Source organism: Amphimedon queenslandica, unplaced genomic scaffold (assembly GCF_000090795.2).
Source record: "Amphimedon queenslandica unplaced genomic scaffold, v1.1 AMPQUscaffold_13504, whole genome shotgun sequence".
NCBI lineage: Eukaryota > Metazoa > Porifera > Demospongiae > Haplosclerida > Niphatidae > Amphimedon > Amphimedon queenslandica.
The window spans coordinates 578,870-588,948 of NW_003546260.1; the positions used below are offsets into that span (position 1 = coordinate 578,870).

The window sequence follows — 10,079 nt, forward strand, 5'->3', positions numbered from 1 at the left end:
ACACAAAATAAACCAGCTATACGGTACTCTGGATTAGAGTGCCAATAGTTAAGGTGCATTAAATCTACAGGTGCTTCGCTATTATGTTTCCTCTTCACTTGGGAGTATACCAAGTAACATGTCATGAATGAATGTGCAAAACGCCTAGCTTACCATTGGTTACTCAAACCTTTTGACAGAATGAACCTACCTAAATTTAATGGTATGGTCAGGGATATAATAGACTAATGTATATGGGATTGGTAACGGACCAAAAATCAATTTATAGGCCTGTTAATAAATTTAAATTAATTATTCATAGTTTTGGTTTAATAACCCATTCTGCTCTGTACAATAGCTTTACTACACTATAAGTTCTTTTGGTCCTATTCTCATATGAACATAAAAGGTGGTAAATCACAGTATGATTAAATACATATACTCCAAGCTATCTTGCCAGCAGAGGTACACAAATGGAAAATTGGCCGCATTTAGCAAATCATTGTGACAGCATCGTTAAGTATCACTCAAAATGAATTTAGCAGATTCCTTATCCTTAGTAATGGTAGTATTACGTTTTGAGAGAGACACAAGCCTTGTTGACAGAGAAGTAGCAAGATTAGTGATTTGCCAAAACAGTCGGCCATCTTGAAAATGATGACAGAGGTTGTAAAAAGATTTTATACACAAATGATGTGCTCACGTGATCCCGTTGCCAATCCCGTATACGTTAGTCTATTATATCCCTGGTATGGCTGAAGCATTGAAAGCATTAAATGTTTTGAGGTTTGAGTCTTTTTAACAAGTGAAACAGTGTGATGTGAACAATAAGGGAAGAGCAAAAAAAGGCATAGGCAATCTGAACAAGACAAGTGGCACGGAAATTATGGGTTAAGCTACGTAAGAGCTGCCTAAATCATGTCACAAAAGAAAAGCAAAGCAAGACGCCACAACTTAAAAGGGAAAAAGGTACACCAAGTATAACTGATGTTGATAAAGACATAGGTACATAGAGATTATTCTTTGTGCATGATAGTGTTAGTATACGGTAGCTGATCTGCCGCAAGTTGGTTTCCTATCAGTTGATAGTGATGATGCTACAAATTTACCTTTTAGTTATGGTATAGATAATTATTTGGAAGAGTTTATTATTAGCATCGTTTAATGTACTTGCATTATTGGCATCAACGATCATGCTGACTCAATCCTAGAAACAGAAGTAAATCTGCTAAAGAAGAAAATGATGTTCAATTTGTTAAAACTGATGCGCGTCATCAGCTCTAACAAATTGAACATTAACCTTTTGCAATGGGCAAAACACTTTCCACTGACTGGATGAATTTTGCTGCTTCATTGATACAGGATTATACTGGGGAGACTACACGTAAGTGTAGATACTGATCCTCTTAAACCTATTAAACATGATGAGGTATATCCTCATATCTGTCAAAAAAAGATGGAAATTGTTTTACTAAAGCTGTAGCTTGGACTGAAAAAAAATCAGATGCTAGTTAGATTAACTATTTGTACTTTTATGACAAACAATGCCTTCGAATTAACAAATTAATATTGCCGCACATGCATAATACTACTGGCAAAAATGTTGCAATGGCAATGAAGGTGCATATATTAGAAAAAATTAGACAAATTTGGTAAATGGGCTTCTGAAAATAAAATTTTTACGGCTGCAACTGTATTCCAATTAAATGTTTATGTTTCAGTAGTATCAACTCAAAAAGGATCTTGCTCTTGGAATAATTTTAAATCATGGTTTTACAACAAAAGTTGCCATTTTTCATCTGACTTCATTGTGTATCAATTTCAGACAAATGCAATGACTGACTATGATTTAAGTGATTTTAACCTTACATGGTGGAAGTTTTAATTTTCTTGCCAGCCATTTAATACTTTTCATGTAGATCTCAGCCATTAAATTATAATAAGTTCACACTGACTTTGATCAGCTCATTAAAAATGCAAAAGTAGTTGTCATATAAAAGTAGCTGTAAAGGGGTAAGTTCTGTGAATTTTGGAGGCATTTTTTTTCATTGGCTCAATTTGTATGCCTGATCATAATATTGATGTGTTCCAACTCCCATTGTTCAAAGAAATTATTCACTAAGATATAAGCCTTCAAAAATGCTCATTATTGCTACTTTCAATGTTACTTCCTGTCAGTGGGTGTGGCTAAACGTGACGTCACAATACAAATAGATGCAAATAACTTCATTCCTTTATAAGGGGAAATGATCGTTTATTCTCATGCCTTGTATTTGTAATAGCAGTAATTTAAAGATTGGGATTATTAGCCTTCATTATTCTAAGCATGCAACTGCAAGAAAAGTAACAATACTACAAGTAGGTGAATTTTCTTGTTTGCTATTTTGAGTCTTTTTCTTGCAGTGCATGCTCAGAATAATGAAAGCTAATGATCCCAATCTTTAAGTTACTGCTATTACATGACTAGGCATGAGAATAATGCATCATTTCCCCCTATAAAGGAATGGAGTTCTCTGCAACTATTTCTTTTCGTGACGTCACGTTTAGCCACACCCACCGACAGGAAGTACATTGAAAGAAGCAAAAATGAGCATTTTGCAAGGGTCATATCTCAGTGAATAATTTTTTTGAATAATGGGAGTTGGACGACATCATTATTATGATCATGCAAACACATTGAGCAAAAAAATTCCCCCAAAATTCACAGAACTTACCTTTTAAGTTTCACATAAGTGTTTGTGGTTAGTGTTAGTTATGATTGCTACCATATATGAATATTATTATTAAATATAAAAAGCAACAAAAATCATTACAGGCTGCAAATTGATCTATAATTATTACAATACACAACATAAGCATACATATTTCCATATTAGATCATTACAACTAAGATTACAGTAAATTAAAAATTGCCGTAAATCAAAATGGTGCAGTGAAATTAAAAAGTAAAAATAGTGAAGCATCTTTGTCACTGCTAATAGCAGCAACAGCGTCACTGAGACAAATACTAGAGTCTGAGGCAGGATCTAATTCACTAGAGGCACCATCTGACTCCCTACCAACATGAATGCAAACTCAGAAATATGAAAACGTTAATCTAAATCAAGATTGTCATTTTGCCAGTAGCGCTCTTCCACTTTATCCCTCACATGCTTGACCAAGTCAGCCCATTGTTCCTTAGTTACCACCTCAAAACCCTTCTCTGCATAACTCTAGCCTCAGCAAGGTTGAACTTGCAGGTGTTTGCCTTTATGTGGCCCTTCACCTGCACCCACGCCAATTCAAATGGATTAAGTGTGCAGTGGGCCACAGGCAGACGAACAATCTCGTGTCCAGCCATAAGAGCCATTTCATCAACAACATACTTAGTATTAGTGATGGCCATTTTTCTGGCTGCGTCCTGTACGATTGTGACTTAGTTCAATCATCATAAAAAACCTCTACATCATAATACACTAGCCACACAATCATAGACCTAACATATGAGGCTCCAATAGATTTGTACTGCTGATGTTTCAATAGCTTTTAAGATATCCAGGCATATTTCTTTGTATACTTATTCTTGAACTCAACACTAAACCATTGCATGGAACTCGATATTTCTCAACTTTTTCAATTAAATCTTATGTGACTTGAATGTTCAAAGTTATTTTGGATCTTCACTGATACCATAAAAACTTTATGAGTCAGTCATTTGATGAAGAAAGTTCAGGTGGACTATCACATTCCACTATTTTATTTTAATCAATATAAAAGTGGTTTACTACCAAACTCAAGCGAATTAGTATTTCATAAACTTCTTTTACTGGCAACAGTTGCCAGCATCACAAAAAAAGTTAAATCCAATTCATACAATGGTGTTGGCAAAATTGTACAAATGCAAAGACTATTCCCATTAAATTGTGCAACAATTCCGCAACTGTTGTACAACAACTGCCATAAGGGAATAAGCCTTCTTGTATATTTGACTGCAGGATTAGGTAACTACCTACGTTTGACAAATTGGAATTCTATTAGCGAAGAAATGATTATATGTGTCCCCCATGGGCATGTTTTACCCACAGGGTTACATGCCGTGCCATTGCTTCAGCTGTTAATGGTGCTATTTGATTGTTGACTCTGGTAAAAATAGTAATAATTATGGCTCATTTTGAAAACTAGAGAAACCACTAAGTACCATTTTAGCTTTTGCGATGGTCTCCATTTCTTTGACCTCACTCCGGCCTTCTTCAGTACATATCTATAACTTATGGCGGTTCAATGCTTGCATGTGGCTTGGCCATTCCACAACTGTTCTATTTATCAGTGACGGAAACTTCTTTTCTTCTTTGTATTGTTTTGGTTATAATGATAATAATTAATATTTACCATAATAATAATTGCGATAACCAACTAATAGTACACCTAAAAAATTCAGAGAGCTTTGTGAAATGACATCATATTGATAAAGATTTATCATATTGGCAACCATGGGTCAGTTATCACCTACATTGTGTTACTTAGTCAATTCTGACACTGGAAGGCATGCCTATCCCATGCTAGCACATTGTAAAAAAGCCTTCTACTGCTAGATCACCAGTATTTTCTCATTTTATGGACCCAGTATCAACAGTCATGTGGATATTTTGAAGCTAAAATGCAAGCACTACCGTCATGATATTTTGATAAAAAGAAAGACATCACACCAAATGACACACTTGAAGGTATGCCATAATAGAAAGGTTAGATTAATTTTTATAACACGTACTTATACTATTGGCATTTGCTTTTGCTGTAGTAACTTTTGATGTGCTGCAGGTGTTAAATGTGCATGTTTTTATGAACTGTCACTTGATTTGACAATGTGGTTTGACAAGTAAACCGATGAAACTGTAGATAATAGTAGGTCATATGCCAGACTCATTGTTGCCAAAGTATACAATAACTATCAACCTAAATTGCGGTTGTTAGGGGCCTTTAACACCCCAATGAACAGTGGTCTTTGACTATGCTCTCCACCAGATTTTCGCAGGTGTTAGATATCCTATACATAAGAGAAACCATTGTTTTACTCATAAAAACCTTTACATTTAAAGTCAACAGGAACACAGTTATTAACAAACGTGACCCAATCAGAAAAAAGCTGGCTAAGAGGTCCAAAATTGAAAGTTAAGATTTTGCTCTTCTTGTTGAAGTATGGTTTTGCTTTCCTTTCGCCTATGTTTCAAGTCATTTGACACATCCAGTGCTGAGTTATGTTTTTTTATGTCAAAGAAGTCTAAACAAATGTATTTGAGTTACAGCCTTTTTTATCAATTCATCTTGCATTACGTACATGCTGCACAATGAAAAGAAATGTCTGTTAATAACTTATTCATGGACACATTTTGTATTAAATGAAAGTAAAGTTTTCAAATGATTTATTACTTTTTTTTAAATTTCAGTTTTCATATTTTACCACTGTCACAACTTTGGGAATTAAGCCGTATCTGTAATGGATATTTGCCACCGGTAGCCTGGTTTTGTCATATCTGGTCACAAATGAAATTTAAATGACAGTAGAAAAAATAGCTAATTAATGCAATAGTAACTTTTGTTGCCGAACATTTACCGCAACTTTGTACAATGGCAGTGCAGCATTTCGAAAAATTGTGGCAAAGGCAAAACCAAGATAAGCTTGCTATCAAAAAAGCCCCTCAGTGACCATTGTTCCTAACAACACACTAAAAATTCGACCATTTGTAGAAATAAGTAAAAATGTGGAACAGGTTTGTCACATTAGACATGCGGAAAACTGGCAATGAGGCCCTTTTTTGCATGACAGCTAACTTCCTTGCTGATTCTCAATTAATAGTGTGACTCTTCACTGTCACCACTTTTCTTTTCATGCAGAAAAAAATCGCCACAGGACTATCAAGGTGTTGAACATTTGTTTGACATTAAAGGGTAACTCCAGTGAAAAAAACATTAATATATGTATATTTTGCAAACACACTAAAACACATTTAAAAAAAAATTTACTTTAAAAGATGCACTTTACAAGGAGAAATTTAGCTTGTAAATTTACAACTACTCTTTGTCAGCCATTTTGTCAACTTTACTTCCTGTTGTGGGCGTGGTCATTAAATATCGTCATGCTACGTGTAAGAGGGAATGAATGTAAGATGGGGAAACGCTGTACAGCAGCTTCTTGCAGCAATACACATAAGGATGGGGTCAGCCTTTTTACTTTTCCAACTGATGTTGCCCTTAAAATAAAGTGGACAGCAGCTGTTAGGCGAACAAGAGATAAATGGAGTGGTCCAACTAAGTACTCCTGCATTTGTAGTATTCACTTCACAGATTACTGTTTTGAGCCATTATCTGATGCAGCTGGTTAGGGAAATAATTTGTTCTCATTCTTATGCAAGGCTATCATAGCTAAACATAGTATACCATTCAGAAAATTTCTGAAGGAAAGAGCAGTGCCTACTTTATTCCCAAGACCATCCGCAACCAGACATCAAGTTAGCAAAAAAAACTCAAATGTAGTGGAGAAATGGATAGAGCTAGACTAAAGAGAGGAATTGTTGCAGATTTAATTTCTAGAGGTATTATGTACATTATCCACTCTTGATACTATAGATTGCACTATACATATAGATAAGGTACTATCCATGAATGCCGAGACAAATATTGAATTGCCACTTCAAGGTGATGATTATCTCACTTGTGCAACACTACTTGAGTGCGATGAAATGGAGACTGATGGTGTTAGTGAAGCTGTAAACTTAAGCTGAATAGAAAGAATACTTAAAATTTTAATCATTACATTTACTTAGGAATTCAATGACAAACAATGTCAAACTGAAACTTTTACAAATAATAAACAGGTTCAACTGGTAATAAAATCAGACAAACAAAAAAGTAATTATACAGTGTACTGTGTGGATAACATAGGCTGTACTATTTAACAGGAATTCAAGCTAATCCAATAATGATTGACAAGGAATTTAATGTGAAATCATTGGAGCTCATGTAGTGATGGATGCTGGTGTACATTGTACCTTAGCTTTTGATGATGAATCAATTACAGACTCATCAATGATGACATCTGATGAAGATATTGGCAGTGACAACAGTGATGATGACTATGAGTCACATTGCAGTTCTTCACTGGAATCAGACTTTTGTGAAGAAGGTAGTGATGAGAGGGAAATAAAATTTAATACATTATCATTATTGTAATTCATTTTTATAGCAATGTGGAAAGTGACTGTCACAGAGAAGAAGTACATCGTGTGTGAATCGCAGTTGTTGGCATTATTTTCACATTGCCCAGCCTGTCTTAATAAGTCATATGTTTCCAAAACTACCGTAGGCAGTATGGTGCAAATTATACAAACTTGCACATTCTGCTGGTATAGTCATAAATGGAGCAGTCAGAATATTATCAATGATATTCCCATATGTAATATTCTGATTTCTGCTGCAATTTTGTCAAGTGGCCTACTTCCCAAAAAGACGTTACGTTTTTTTGAATTTCTCAACAGCCAGAGCATATCTTTCAGTACTTTCTTCGATCACCAGAATCGCTTTCTCTTTCCAACAATTAACATGATCTGAAAAAAATAGCAATCAGAAATGTTTCTCATCTCAAGTCTCTTAACAAGGATCTTATATTAGGTGGCGATGGAAGGTGTGACAGTCCTGGATTTTGTGCCAAATATTGGTCGAATGCTGTAATGGACCTTGCTCATAACCAAGTGTTAGATATTCAGCTCGTCCAGGTAATACAAATACATCATTATATTTAACAATATTGAAAGTAATACATTTAGTCCAACGAGGTGAAAGGTAGTTCATACATGGAGAAAGGGGGACTTGTTAGAGCCATGACAGCTTTACGTGCAAGGAACCTGGAAGTTGGTCTATTTGTTACAGATCGTCACACAGAAGTTACAATAAGGATGAAAGAAGAAATGCCCAGAACTAAGCATTGGTTTGACATTTGGCATGTAGCAAAAAGTAAGAACATTAAAGTATTATTATAAAGTTTAGCTTAAAATAGGCTTTCGTAAGAAACTAGATAAAGCTACAAAGAAAAAGAATGTCATTTGATTGGTGAATGGTCACGTAGCATGATAAACCATTTGTATTGGAGTGTCACATCAACAGAGGACAACAAAACAGAAATTATGAAGGAAAAATGGTTGTCGCTGGCTAGACACTTACACAATATAAACATACAGGGCATGGAAAGAACTAAAAGAAATGCTCTCATGGCAAAATCAAAAGGAAATGGTTCAAACATGGTAAATCTAAATAATTTCAAATAGAGCAACAATGATTTTGTGTCATTTAGGTAGTAAAGTTAGCAAAAAATTACTTAGCATTGTTGAAAATAAAACTCTGTGTAAAGCAATTTGTAATCTATCGCCATGCTACCCAACTTCTAACTTGGAAGCATTTCACAGTCTAATCAATCAATTTGCTCCAAAACACACAGCATTTTCATACAATGGGATGCTTGCAAGGTACTCTTGATCATTGATCACTATTCAGGTATATCATTATACATGTAGGTTACAACTAGCAGCACTACATTATAATGAGAATGCTATACGGAAACAAGCAAAATTCAAACAAGGCAAACTGAGATATAGTATCTCCTTTCCTTAGTTCAAGAAAGGGGGACACACTATCAGAAAAATAAAAGAAAAATGTTCATATTGTTAGTTTATAAGTACAATTACAAATTCTTCATTGCTATCCCTTGTAGAATATGCCAACAATATAACACATCAGGTCTTAGATGCTTGTGACAGATTACACAGCAACAGCCTCCTCCAACAATGGCCAGTCAGTTCGAAAGGCCAGTAAAAGAGGAAGCAATAAAACTGCACAAAAGTAGATTTAATAACAAAGGAACTAATAAACAAATTAATTAATTAATTATATTTTAATGCCAACATAATGTAATGTCTGTGACGGAAAGGTTTGTCTGATTTTACAAACAGCACATGAAGGTAATACAACTCTCACTTTTCTTCCTAAACGTTGCCAGAATCATGAAACTAACTGGCAGTGTGCAATATGACAAAGTTTACTACACAGCAATAATTTAATAATTTAGTCTTTCATGTACAGTCTTACTTGTAAATTGGACCATTGTACGAAGCATTTCTACTATATTGCTGTAAATAATTATAGTTAGCTGCTTGTAGTACCCAGATGTTGAAGCAGACATTGTTGAAACAAGGATGATTTGTTATTCATGTGACAGACCCTGCAGGCATTTCTTGCATTTTCCTGTGGAATATCATAACAGCATACACACTATCTTCCATTTGGCATTATTTCACAGTGGCCACATCTACACCTGTATCAGCTTAATGTCATGATTACTATAATTCTAAAAATGTTTACCAATTTAATGTCTGTTGTATAGGGTTAGGTCTAGGATCATCAGAATCCGCAACATCTGAAGAATTACAACTTTCAGAAGAATGCTCAAAAGTTGGTTCTGGTTCATACAGAAAGGGCTGAAGACCAAAATCAGTCATTTCTTCTTCTTTCTCTGCATCACTATCATCTGAAGACCTACTATAGACTGCCATCTTAAAGCTACTGTTCCCCCTTACACGTAGCATGAAGATTCTTATTGACCATGCCCACAACAGGAAGTTAAGTTAACAAAATAGCCGATGAAGAGTACTTTCAAATTTACATGCTAAATTTCTCCTTATAAAGTACATATTTTAAAGTAATTTTATTTTAAAAATTGAGTTATAATATATATTCAATATTATGGAACTGATAATAAATTTTTAATATTTTTACTGGAGTTACCCTTTAAGAAGAATGATTGACAACATTGTCACAGGCGACAGTGCACACATAGTTGCGTCCTTTAAAGTTCTAAAGATTTAATTGTGATGTAATAAGCTAGAGACTGATGATATGGAAGAGTTACAACCAGATGATTATTTTCATGTGATAAAGTGAAAAAATTATACTTGCTTAGCACACTTGTGATGTGTGATACATCAATTCTTTATCAATATAAGCGATATTTTACAGATTGGATTAGAGTCATTATTACGAATTTAATGCAGTTTTCATCGATCTATTGACCGCTT

General features: G+C 34.6%; 1 long non-coding RNA gene across 1 annotated transcript; it reads left to right on the forward strand.

The window, feature by feature from the left end:
- Positions 1-7,206: 7,206 nt before the first annotated feature.
- On the forward strand, positions 7,207-9,758 carry LOC109593802 (uncharacterized). The gene is made up of 6 exons (XR_002191157.1): positions 7,207-7,727; positions 7,779-7,965; positions 8,009-8,252; positions 8,303-8,474; positions 8,523-8,671; positions 8,720-9,758. It is a non-coding gene; the product is annotated as an uncharacterized LOC109593802 (long non-coding RNA).
- The last annotated feature ends 321 nt before the right edge of the window (positions 9,759-10,079 follow it).